Source organism: Triticum dicoccoides, chromosome 6B, assembly GCF_002162155.2.
Source record: "Triticum dicoccoides isolate Atlit2015 ecotype Zavitan chromosome 6B, WEW_v2.0, whole genome shotgun sequence".
Taxonomy (NCBI): Eukaryota; Viridiplantae; Streptophyta; class Magnoliopsida; order Poales; family Poaceae; genus Triticum; species Triticum dicoccoides.
In genome coordinates, this window is record NC_041391.1 from 698348692 (window position 1) to 698360814 (window position 12123).

The 12123-nt window shown below is 41.4% G+C and overlaps 1 pseudogene; it reads left to right on the forward strand.

Annotated features, from left to right (window-relative positions):
• The first annotated feature begins 4008 nt into the window (after nt 1-4008).
• LOC119325503 lies at nt 4009-8182 on the forward strand (annotated as a pseudogene).
• Nucleotides 8183-12123: the final 3941 nt, after the last annotated feature.

The following is a 12123-nucleotide window of genomic DNA, read 5'->3' on the forward strand; positions in this document are numbered from 1 at the left end:
ATTGTAGGTGATATTGCTTAAGCTGTTATGGAGTTCTGTTACGTGTATATGTTTTGTGTTTATCTGCCCTGAATATATAGTATTAGATTCTTTAGAGCTATGGACCCTTTTGCTCACTTATTTTTTTGTGATCATACACCCCCAACTTTTTCTTATGTTCCATTTATTATAGAGAGACATGACTTGCTCTTTTGAGTTTTGAATAGTACAAGAGATTCCACTTCTGTCTATCCCAGTCGTGCTTGAGAACACTGCAACGACTTGTGTGCTTCTGATCCTCAACCCAAAGGAGGACATAGAGCCGTCGTCCCACGAGGACACCAGGGCTTCCCTGGATGTTGGTTCCCAAGTTTCCAACTTGGATGTGAATGGGCGAGGTCCACTCAATAGTCATTGTTGAGTATAAAGACGCATACACATACCTGAGACCGTCGCCATCCACGTACTTGTCATCATCCTCAAAGACAATAAGAGCCACAAAAAATGAGGCGAAGTTGCAGGCGCCATGGTTGCAACCTTCCGTTGCACAGAGCACCGTGGATTCTGATCTGTAGTCAGGGTTTAAGATGTCAGGATCTGTTAACTCTGTCCGGCTCCCCGACACGGGATCTCATACAACTATCTTCAGTCTCTTCTCTTTCTCTTCCTCATCCTTGTCTATCTCGTCTACAACACATGCAACAAGAACGCGGCTATGGCGGCAGTCGATGACATAAGTGTCTCGACGATTGGGCTCATTACGAGGGAGAAAATTGTTGGTGGGGAAGAAGCGCTCGACGCCATCCCTCCAGCTTTCCAGGAAGCCCAAGATCGGAGGTGTTTTGTGCACAGTGAGGTAGCGGCTTCGAAAGGCGTGGCTAGAGAGGAGGCTACACTACGCCTTGCACACGGGGGAGGCGCGGATGAGGACAGCGGGCTCTTCCGACGGGATGTGGATGATGATCTCCTCCATGAGTTCTTACATATACCACAACTCCCAAAAAACCAGGGGCGCCATCATGGTCGCAAAGTTTTTCTGATGTTACATGTACATTGGTTTAACAAACCGACGTTGTGGTTTCTTTCTCCATCAGAAAAACTTTGTGACCATGATGGCACCGCCGGTTGTTCGGGAGTTGTGAGAGATGCAAGAACTCATGGAGGAGATCCTCATTCGCACCCCGCCGGAAGAGCTCCCTGTCGTCATCCACGCCTCCCTCGCCTGCAAGGTGTGGTGTAGCCTTCTCTCCGTCCACGCCTTCCGCAACCGCTACCTGATCGTGCACAAAATACCTCTGATCCCGGGCTTCCTGGAAAGTTGGAGGGACGACGTCAAGTGCTTCTTCCCCATCAACAACTTCCGCCCTCACAACGAGCCCAATTGTCGGGACACTTATGTCCTTGACTGCTGCCATGGCCGCGTTCTTGTTGCGTGTATTGTAGACGAGGTAGATGAGGAAGAGAAAGAGAAGAGATTGAAGATGGTTGTATGGGATTCTGTGTCGGGGAGCCGAACATAATTACCAGATCCTGACATCTTAGAACCTAACTATGGATCAGACTATTCCGTCACGATGCTCTGTGCAACGGAAGGTTGCAACCATGACGCCTGCAACTCGGCCTCATTTTTGGTGCCTCTTATTATCTTTGAGAACGACACCAAATACGTGGATGGTGATAGTCCAGAGTATGTGTATGCGTCTGTATACTCATCAGCGACCAGTGAGTGGTCCTACCGAATTCACATCCAAGTTGAAAAACTGGAAACCGGCATCCAGGGAAGGCCTGGTGTGCTCGTGGGATGAGCGTTCTACGTACGTCCTCCTTTGGGTTCACGATTAGAAACAGCCGAGTCATTGCAGTGTTCTCAAAGCACGACTAGACACGACTTGGTTTCTTTTGAGTTTTGAATATTACAAGTTGATAGATCATGCATTAGGTTAAGTTGAAACAGCGGGGTTCAGAGAGATATGATGTCAGGTTACGAGTTGCAACGTTGATTTGTCACCTCTATACTCTGAACTCTTCTACTGTAGCGTGAGCTGTTATACTCAACACTGAAGCTAGTAAAAAATTGAGGCCCACGAAATTTCCTGCATTTCGAAAAATATTTTGTTAAACTTCACACCGAAACAGGTCCCAAATTCAAGTGAAATTTCAAAGCAGTCTCAAGGAATTCATTAGAAATTTTAGTGGCAGCAGAGGATACTGAACTCCGGTAATCTGCTGAACATAGATCGTAATTAATTGCCTAGAACAGAAGACAGTTGTTACTTGATGCTTCGGATAATACAGAAGTTCAGACCAGCAATGTCGTTCATCACCTCGAAGACTTTGTGCCAGCCGCTGCTTCTCCGTCGGCGACCGTGCCACTCCACCCACTTGCCCCAGCAGCGTCACCGCAAGCACCAGCTGTCGCACCTTGTGCCGTCACCGGAATCGAAGGTAACTACGAGAAAGGGTCAATAGGTCACCGTAATGGGGACTGACGGCGGCACGAAGCCACCAACGGGAGTCACGCACGTTTCTGGGCTGGGCTCAAAATATGTGGTGATACGTACATATACACTGACCTTGCCTGATGGAACTGACTGTTGAAATGAGAAACCTCGCGGCAGCCGATCAGGCCCGTACGGGGCACATGTGCAGGATGTGTAACTAATGGGGCCCCCAAATTAGTTTTTGCGACAGTGATCTGTAAATGAAGAAATTAGCCAATTCACTCGGGAACACAAAGCATGAGCTACGGAGAGTATTTACTCTGTAAATTTTCTTATACAAAATACAGTATATAACAATGTTGAGCACATGCATAATTTGGAAGACCCTACACTAGTACACAAGGGGTACAAAACGACTTACCGGTGAGCAGTAAACTCATGCCCCTTGCCAAGAACAATCACTGCAGCCAGAGAGTCACACATGCTATGTAAGTCCTGAAGTCGGCTTCCAACTTCTTTGCAAACTGAAGACAACCATCTGTCACACATAAATATGTGTATTGTTAGAACAACGATGCTATCTAAACTCATATGCCTCAGCAAAACAAGGTCAGATAGTGTTGCATATTGATGTCCTGATCAGTCTGAGCATATGAATATCCGCTGAAACAACTCTGTAAATAATATAGCTCTGAGCTGCTACACTACCCATGCATGGAAATGCAGAGTTGCTCCAGCCTGTCAGACCCGAGTTGCTCTGAAGATCAAGATTCAGAAAGAATAACTGAAACTCGCAAATCTTGGCTACTCTATTGGACAAATTCAAGGGTTCTAGCGCGATACAAGAAAAACATAAGGCCAACCAGGAACACCGGCGGTTAAAGGGGAAACCCTAATACAAGAGAGATACCCAGGGAGTTCTAGGAACGCGGCTTTATAGCCTTAAAACTTGGCGGAAAAAGAAGGAAACACAAAATGGAGTAGTTGGCTCTCTGAAGGCTCGCCCGGAACCGTTAGGTGCTGATCAGACGCCATCTGGGTCTTCATAACTAGCAAAGCGGTACAGAGACAGGAGGAGCGTCAGAGTTGTCTCGTTCAAACTTAACTGAATCGACCATGCAGTGTTGAATTCTTCAGAGAACATATACTTGGGTCTTGACACAGCCTTGCCATCTTAGCGAGTAGTATATGGTTGTGCCATCTTAGCGAGTCATGGTAACAATACCAAAACCGAAACAACTAAAAGTATAAGAGTTTGTTCTGTTCATAAACATATGGAATCCAACTAAAATTGTAGTAATCAGCACATTCAAACAAGAAAACCCAGCAGTCACATCTAAAAGAAAGGTAGATGGCTAGTCTCTTAACTGAGAAAGGCTAGTCTATCATCACCCAGACGATAACAACCACAAACCAGCATTTCAAGCTTCCTAGAAATATCTCTCCTTGACTGCTTCCAAGACTCCCAGAAACTTCCTGTGGGATAAGGACCACACAAAAAATGCTTGACTGACTCTGCCTTTTCCCAGCGTTCTGATGTACCTTGCCCAAGGCAAACTCATCCACTTCTTTGCTTCCATATCCCAGTTCCATAGCTCTCTGCAGGAATGGATCCCCTTCCCATACACACAATGATCTGCCTTGTATGTTGGTCATTTTGGTTATTCCCGTTCTGTGCATCATCCGGCAGCCGCCTTCTTCCCGACAAGCCGCTTTCTGCTGGAAGCACCATCACCTCCGATGACGGCACTTTTGCCCTGGGGTTCTTCTCCCCGTCCAGCTCTGGCATAAAACATTACTACGTCGGCATATGGTACAAGAACATACCCCAAGACAACATTGTGTGGGTTGCCAACCGTGCTATGCCGATCGCCGATCCTTCTTCTGCAACACTTGCCTTAACAAAAGAATTCAATCTCGCCTTGTCAGACACCAACGGCCAGCTTCTCTGGACGACAAACATCAGTGCTACAGGAAATTCATCGTCAGAGGCAACTGGTGGAGAAGCCATGCTTGATAACAATGGGAATTTTATCCTTCGGTCATCAAAAGGCATCATCTTATGGCAAAGCTTCCAGGTATGAACCTCAGGATCACCCACAGGACGCATGCACTACAACGGCTCATCTCTTGGCGAAACCCCCAAGACCCATCCCCAGGTAACTTCTCATATGGTGCAGACCCTGATGAGTTTCGGCAGCGTTTTATATGGAATGGCTCAACACCATACCGGCGAAGTTCAGTATGGAATAACAATTTGGTAGTCGGGCAGTATGTCGAGAGTATCGAGTCCACAATTTACTATACACTGCAAACTATTGATGATGAGGTATACATTTCCTATGGACTACCAGTACCAAGTGTCTCATTAGTGCTAATGAAGATGGACTACTCAGGCAAGCTAAATACACGAGTATGGAATAGCAATATGTCCATATTGACTGACCTGACGTCACAACCTAACCAAGAATGCAACAAATTTGGTTACTGTGGTCCATTTGGTTACTGCGACAACACACAGCCCATTGTGACATGCAAGTGTATTGATGGATTTGAGCCAAACAACAAACAAGACTGGACGGCCCGCAGGGATGCCACCGGATGGAAGCACTAAGATGTGGTCAAGGGGATGGCTTCTTAAATACGTCAAACATGAAGGTTCCTGACCAGTTCGTTTTTGTCAAGAATAGAAGCTTAGATGAATGCATAGCAGAATGCACCAGCAACTGCTCCTGCACGGCGTATGCTTACGCCAATATGAGCACCAAGTTTATGAATGGCGATGAAACTAGGTGCCTATTATGGATTGGAGATTTGATTGACACAGAGAAGCTAATTGGACAAGGGGAAAACCTCTACATCCGGATTAATGGATTGAGTGGTACAGTTTACTGTTTCTATTTCTCTGCTTGTGTTAATAAATATACCCTCTATTTTGCGAGTCCAGTCGAGCTCCAGTAATATCCCCATTAATGCTATCTACAATGTCAGTACAAGTAAAGTTTAAATTAATAGTGGCGGGTGAATCACTACAATCTGTTTTATATGAAAACACAATAGCTTATCCAATTGGAGGGTGCAGGTTAGCAGCCATTGGATGAAGAATGAAAATATGAGCATGCAGGAGTTGGCAATACTGCAAATCTAGTTTTATAAAGTTAGTTAGTATGTAAAACACATTCGTCGGAATAATTTATCAAGGAACTGCTTCTAATACATGTTTCAGACATCTGAGGTGTCTGGAAACATTTGGCCAGCCGCCAACACAGTTGTTCCAAAGTCTTTATATATCCAATCTCAGTCAATGTATAGGAAGCGAGCCTAGCTCACAAGGGCGGGAGAGTGAATGTACCGCACCACCACCCTGGTTTGAGTCCTATTTCTTTGGAGCTTGAATTTGCGCTGCTATCTACCTCTTACAAGTTCATACAATCCAAGTCAATATACAAGATATACATACTTACAGAAGGAAACCTTCATGTTCAGGCATAAGTTGTCTATGCAATCTGATTATATTGAATAAAAAATTTGTCTTGACTACCACTCCATCCAGACCAACAAAACATGTTGTGCAGGATTCTAATTTTAACTATCAAGCAGAAGTTTTTGTATGTCCCAAATGTTACCATACTCGTGATGAAACTGTTCACGTGAGAAATAGATTGCTTGAGATTCAAGACAAAGTGCATGTAGTTCATACTTGTAAGAAACATTTGGCTTCTGAAACTAACTATCTAGCAAATGTTTAAATCGTGGTTGCTTACAGAAAGAATTTTGGCAGGTAAAGAGCGGAAGAGCGCTATTCTAAAAATTGCACTGCCGGTCTTGTCATGTTTGCTCGTAATCATCTGCGTGTGCTTTGTTTGGATATGCAACTTTGGAGGTAGAACACAGTTCCATACTTTTCTCGTTGTAATTTTCCTCAATCATGTTTCTAGGTGCTATTCCATATTTCTATGTGCTATGTTCCTTTATTATAATTTGTGCATCAATGTTCCTGATAGGCAAACAAAGAAACAAGAAAATTTGGAAGAAACTGATGTCAGGAACTTCGAGCACTTTTGCTGAGCTTCGCGATGTAAACTTGAAGTATGCTTTTATTAGCTTCAAAGAAATTGTACTTGCAACAAACAAATTCTCTAACTCCAACATGCTTGGACATGGAGGTTTTGGCAACGTCTACAAGGTAACGTGAAAGTTTCTCTTATAGAGCAACATAATTGTATTTCCATCATGTTTGACCTAAAAGTATGCAATTGCCAGGGGACATTAGAAAATGGTACAGAAATTGCCGTGAAAAGGCTAAGTAAGGGTTCTGGCCAGGGAACACTGGAATTCAGAAATGAAGTAATACTCATTGCGAAGTTGCAGCACAAAAACTTGGTTAGGCTTCTCGGTTTCTGCATCCATGGAGATGAGAAACTATTGATATATGAATACTTGCCTAAAAAAAGTCTGGACGCCATGCTTTTCAGTATGTCCTGCTTACACCTTGCCAAATTTCAGTAAGTAATGAAATCAACCAGTGAGACTGATGTTATCTCTCAATTGGTGCTATTGGTAGCAGATGCCACAAGAAAATCAATGCTTGATTGGCCAATAAGATTCGAGATAATCAAATGGGTAGCTAGAGGACTTCTTTATCTTCATCAAGATTCAAGGTTGAAGATAATTCACAGGGATCTCAAAGCAAGCAACATATTATTAGATGCCGAAATGAGCCCTAAGATATCTGATTTTGGTATGGCGAGGATATTTGGCGGCAATCAGCAGCAAGAAAATACCAACCGTGTTGTTGGCACATAGTAAGTGATACACTGCATGAATTATCTTTATGCACTATTCTTGTGGTTTACCAAAATTACAAAAATTATGTTCTGTATTCAAACAACGGTTACATGTCGCCTGAATATGCTTTGAAAGGAGTGTTTTCTGTCAAGTCTGATGTATATAGCTTTGGAGTTTTGATACTAGAGATTGTGAGTGGCTCAAAGATCAGCTCTGTGCACCTAAAAGCAGACTTCTCCAGCATTATAGCCTATGTAAGTACTATGACATGTTTGAATTTCTACAATTACAGTAAATATATGCATCCTGAAAGGAATAAGAATGGATGCAGGCAGTGGCGGTTCCACCAGGGAGGCTTCAATAGGCTTAAGCCTACCCTCCAAAATCCTATTTAAGCTAAACATACCACTTGACAAGTATATTCTACCACTTGACAAGTATATTCTGGTGCTTTACATGCAACAATTGCAATGCATTTGCTAATTAGACTCAGAAAATGTGTGTTTTAAGCCTACCCTCCAATGTCCTGCTAAATTCGCCACTGGATGCAGGCATGGAGCTTATGAAAGGATGGGGACACAAAGGATTTTATTGACTCGTCAGTTGTCGGGACTTGTTCTCTTAATGAAACTATACGGTGCATCCATATTGGACTCCTATGTGTTCAAGGCAGCCCAAATGCGCGGCCACTCATGTCATCAGTCCTGTCCTTTCTGGAGAATGGAGATATATCACTTCTACCTCCAAAAGAGCCTATGTATTTTGCAGAAAATAGCTATGATACTGATGGATTAGCAAAAAATACTGTGAATTGTGCAAGTAACATGAGCATTACAGTACTAGATGGACGCTAGCCCTATCAATCAAATTTATGTATATTTGTAGGTACTTTTTACAACTGTATGCCGGATAAGAAACTGGTATTTGTATTGAAGAACAAAAAACTTTGTTTTAATATAGATGATGTATTTCAACTCTGGTAGCTCCCATAACAAATGGGAGAGGTCTAAATGTTCTTACTAAAGACGCTTCTCACTAAGAATTTTGGATACATAAAAGAGGGCCAATTTAACCAGTTAAATTTGTATGCTTACAGAAAGGATATTAGAAGTTTATATTTCTTAATTTAGCATGGAATATGTCTCTTAGTTACTATGGAATCATTTATAAGTACAAGCATGGAAGTAAAAAAGTAGCCATAGTTATCAAATAGGCCACTTAATTGTGTCAGATTAAACGGTGTAGAAAGGCAACTTTAAACCACATTAGAAAATGTACGCAATGCTTAAAGTATACTACAATATAACCCTTAACTAAACAACTTGCATCGATCTAGAAACAAGAAACTTATGTAGGAGAATGTGAAGCATCAACAACACTGAGGTTATGTGCCGCCTCTTTATTGAGTTATAAGCCCCCTGCCACCCCCACCCCTGGGCGTGCAACACACTTGTTAACAGAAATAAGAAACTTCCGTAGGAGAGGAGAATGTGATTTTTGCGGAGGTTCTTCAGTTCATCAAGAAGCAAGCGAAGCCCAGAGAGCAAGAGGTTGAAAGCAAGATGAGGGTGCGACTTGCAATCTGCTGATAACACTACTCCTTGAAATCTGCTGATAAAGATTCCTTTCATCAAGGGATAAAATGTAAGTGTTGATTTTGTGTAACTTGAAAAAAATATGCCAGTGGCTGGTTTCTTCTTCCAGTCAGTCATTTCCACAAACACCTTGTACCCACAACTATAAGCTCGCTGGAAGAAGAAACCAGCCACTGGCATTTTTTTTCAAGTTATATTTTCTAGATCTCGATGGACATTACAAACTTTGACCATGTTTATAGAGAAAAGTAGGTACATCTAGATTACCAAATGCACATCATTGGATACATCGTGGGTTATATTTTCAGAATGTACATGTTTGGTATTGTAGATGTAGACAATTTTCTCTATACACTTGGTCAAAGTTGACAAAGTTTGACTTTCAGAAAAATCTATAAGCACTACATTGTGGAATGGAGGGAGTACCTGCTTTTACAAAAAAAAAAAATCCTGTAAAGACTGCCGACATTTTCTTTGACATGGTTGCTAATATGGACCAGATCCCCTGAAAGTTGGCAGTGCACGTAGTAGGTAATGCCGAGTGGTGTACTCATTTCTCTCCAGACTTCATTGTTTGTAGATTGTAGCGAGATACTCCCTCCGTTCCTAAATATTTGTCTTTTTAGAGATTTCAAATGGTTACCACATACGGATGTATATAGACATATTTTAAAGTGTAGATTCACTCATTTTCCTCCGTATGTAGTCACTTGTTGAAATCTCTAGAAAGACAAGTATTTAAAAACGGAGGGAGTACATAATAAGTTTAAAGTGCATGTGCACACATGGTTTTACGTATAATATTAATATAAAATATAAAGATAAGCTCGCTCTAAGATCTTGATGCAAGTAATGGCTTGGCGGACGAAGGAAGCTCACACACCCATATATATATGGTCAATTTAGGCAGTTTGTCATTCTTCCTACCGGTTCCTCCCACGACTCCCTTCTTCTCTGGAGGTGATCGAGCGCTTCTCCTTCCTGCTCTTTCAGTTGTCATCATCATCGTCACGGCCAGAGATTGAGTTAGAGTTGTGGTTCGAGTGGGAATGATGGCCAGAGCTGAATCAGAATCGTGGTTGGTGTTGGATCGGCCGTTATCGTCGCCGTCATCATTAAAGTCGTCATTGTTGCCCTCATCATCATCATTTATCATGATCATCATCGTCGCCGATCTTCTTTTTGTTACTCCGGTGAGAGTTAGGCCTCAACTGCATGTCATGATGTTTATTATAGGCCTTAACTGCTCCTGACATGATGTTTATTATAGTCTAAACCCCGATTTTTTAATAAAGGGTATTTTCGTTCAGATGTGTTATCTTGAAGTGATATAGCATATATGCTTGTGCGTTGCAACGGAAGTGAAATAACATGTTCATCAGTGTGGCATGATAGCATCCAGAAGGTATCACACGGCAGGCAGACGCACATCAAGCTCTAAAAGAAATGCATATCAATCGGGCATTAATCATGCAACAACCCTTAATACGGGTACTAAGGATCAATTATCCTACCATCTACAATTAGTTAGCTTTACACCTCTATACATCCAACTTGTAGCACACTGATTGATCTCGCTATGACATGCGTCCGACTTGTAGCAGTGGCGGTCATCCTTGTTGTGTCCATGTGGTCGGCTTTGCTACATTGTCCGTATGACTTGTTGTCTTGACATCATTTAAGTAACTAGTTTTGCAGCACGACGGTCCAACTTCCCAATAGAAAAATAATAGCGGCAACTGATGTTACATTAGTGTGCTGCCGGATGTTGCAAGCAATTTGCCTTCCAACGTTGTGTTCTGCTTTGAGCAACATCAGCGGGCCTAAAACTGTTGTGTGTGCCGTTTGCAGCAATAATGCTCGATCAAAAGTTACATGTAGATCAACCGGGTATTTTTTTCTTCAAAAAAGTAAAACTTAATAACGGCAAAAACACCGAGAAATAAAAACATTCCCCTACACATTGAAAAGGTTAACATGCTACCCAAGGTCGTTTGCTTCTTTTTTCGTTTTTGAGTAGTTCGCGGGCGAGACCTGATTGATCCCATGGAAAGAAGGCAGCAGCATCTCTCGTGTTGCACACATCTCGGGATTTGTTTTGTTAGTGCGCATTAAGAGTCAGCCATCACTCCACCAGCTATATATACCACTCCAACCAGGTATCTTATATCTTTTGTTAGTTAGATTCACCCATACCATACACTCCATGGGACATACAAGCGCATCCCGAGCCTACAATCCAGCCATACTTCCCACATTTCCGTTTAGAGCCAACATTTAATTCTTTCGGCAGGCTCTTTTTCAACAATTTTATTTAATTAGAGCCAACCTTAATTCCTTCACTCCTGCACCATACCCTTCCTTGGGCTTGATGATTACTTGACAACTATCCAGCGTATATAAACTGGTGGATTTTTGTAGATCAAAGCGAGGTGTGATAAATATTCAAGCAAACCCACTCTATCTAAAAAAATGTTCGCGCTTTTTCAATTTTTAAAAAATGGTTCTGTTTCGTATTTGGATATAAATTAAAAAATATTCTGGAGTTTGAAAAAATGTTCGTGCTTTTCAAAGTTTGTTTGGAATGATTTTGTTCTATTTTTCACAACTTTCAAAAAATGTTCAGAATTTCAGAAAATGTTCCCGTTTTCAGAGATTGTTCACAAATCTTGAAAATGTTCATGTTTTCATTTTCAGGAGTTTCAAATAATGTTCCCGTTTCCAAATTGTTTGAAAATGTGTTTAAAAACGTGTTTTCAAAATTTGTAGGGATTTCCAATAATTGTTGGAATATTTATGTTCAAAATTTTCACAAGTTTTCAGAATTATTATTAGAATTTGAAAAAAATGTTCCCATATCTACAAGTTGGTCATTTTTTTAAAATGTTCATGTTGTAATTTCTTTTCCGGAGTTTTAAATTTTTTTGTTTTCAATTTTGGTCGCAAGTTTCAAAAAATGTTTGCGTTTCCACGTTTTGTTTTGGAATTAAAAAATGTACCTGTATGAAAAAAGTGTTCAAGATTTTAAGGAAATGTTCATGTTTTTAAATACAATTTGATTTTAAAAAAAATATGTTTACAAATTTGTAAAGTGTTTGTGCTTCATTCTGGTATTTTTTTCAAAAATAGTTGATATCGAAATTTAAAAAATATTCGTTTCTGCGTTGGTGATTGGTTCTTAAAACTTTTCACTGCTTTTTGACCACCAAAGCTCGGTAGGTCAATTGGTTGGAGTGTTATGTATGTAATATGACATCCTGGGTTCGATCCCCAACGTCCCATGACGGACGAAAATTATAGACGAACGAAAAAAATTAACC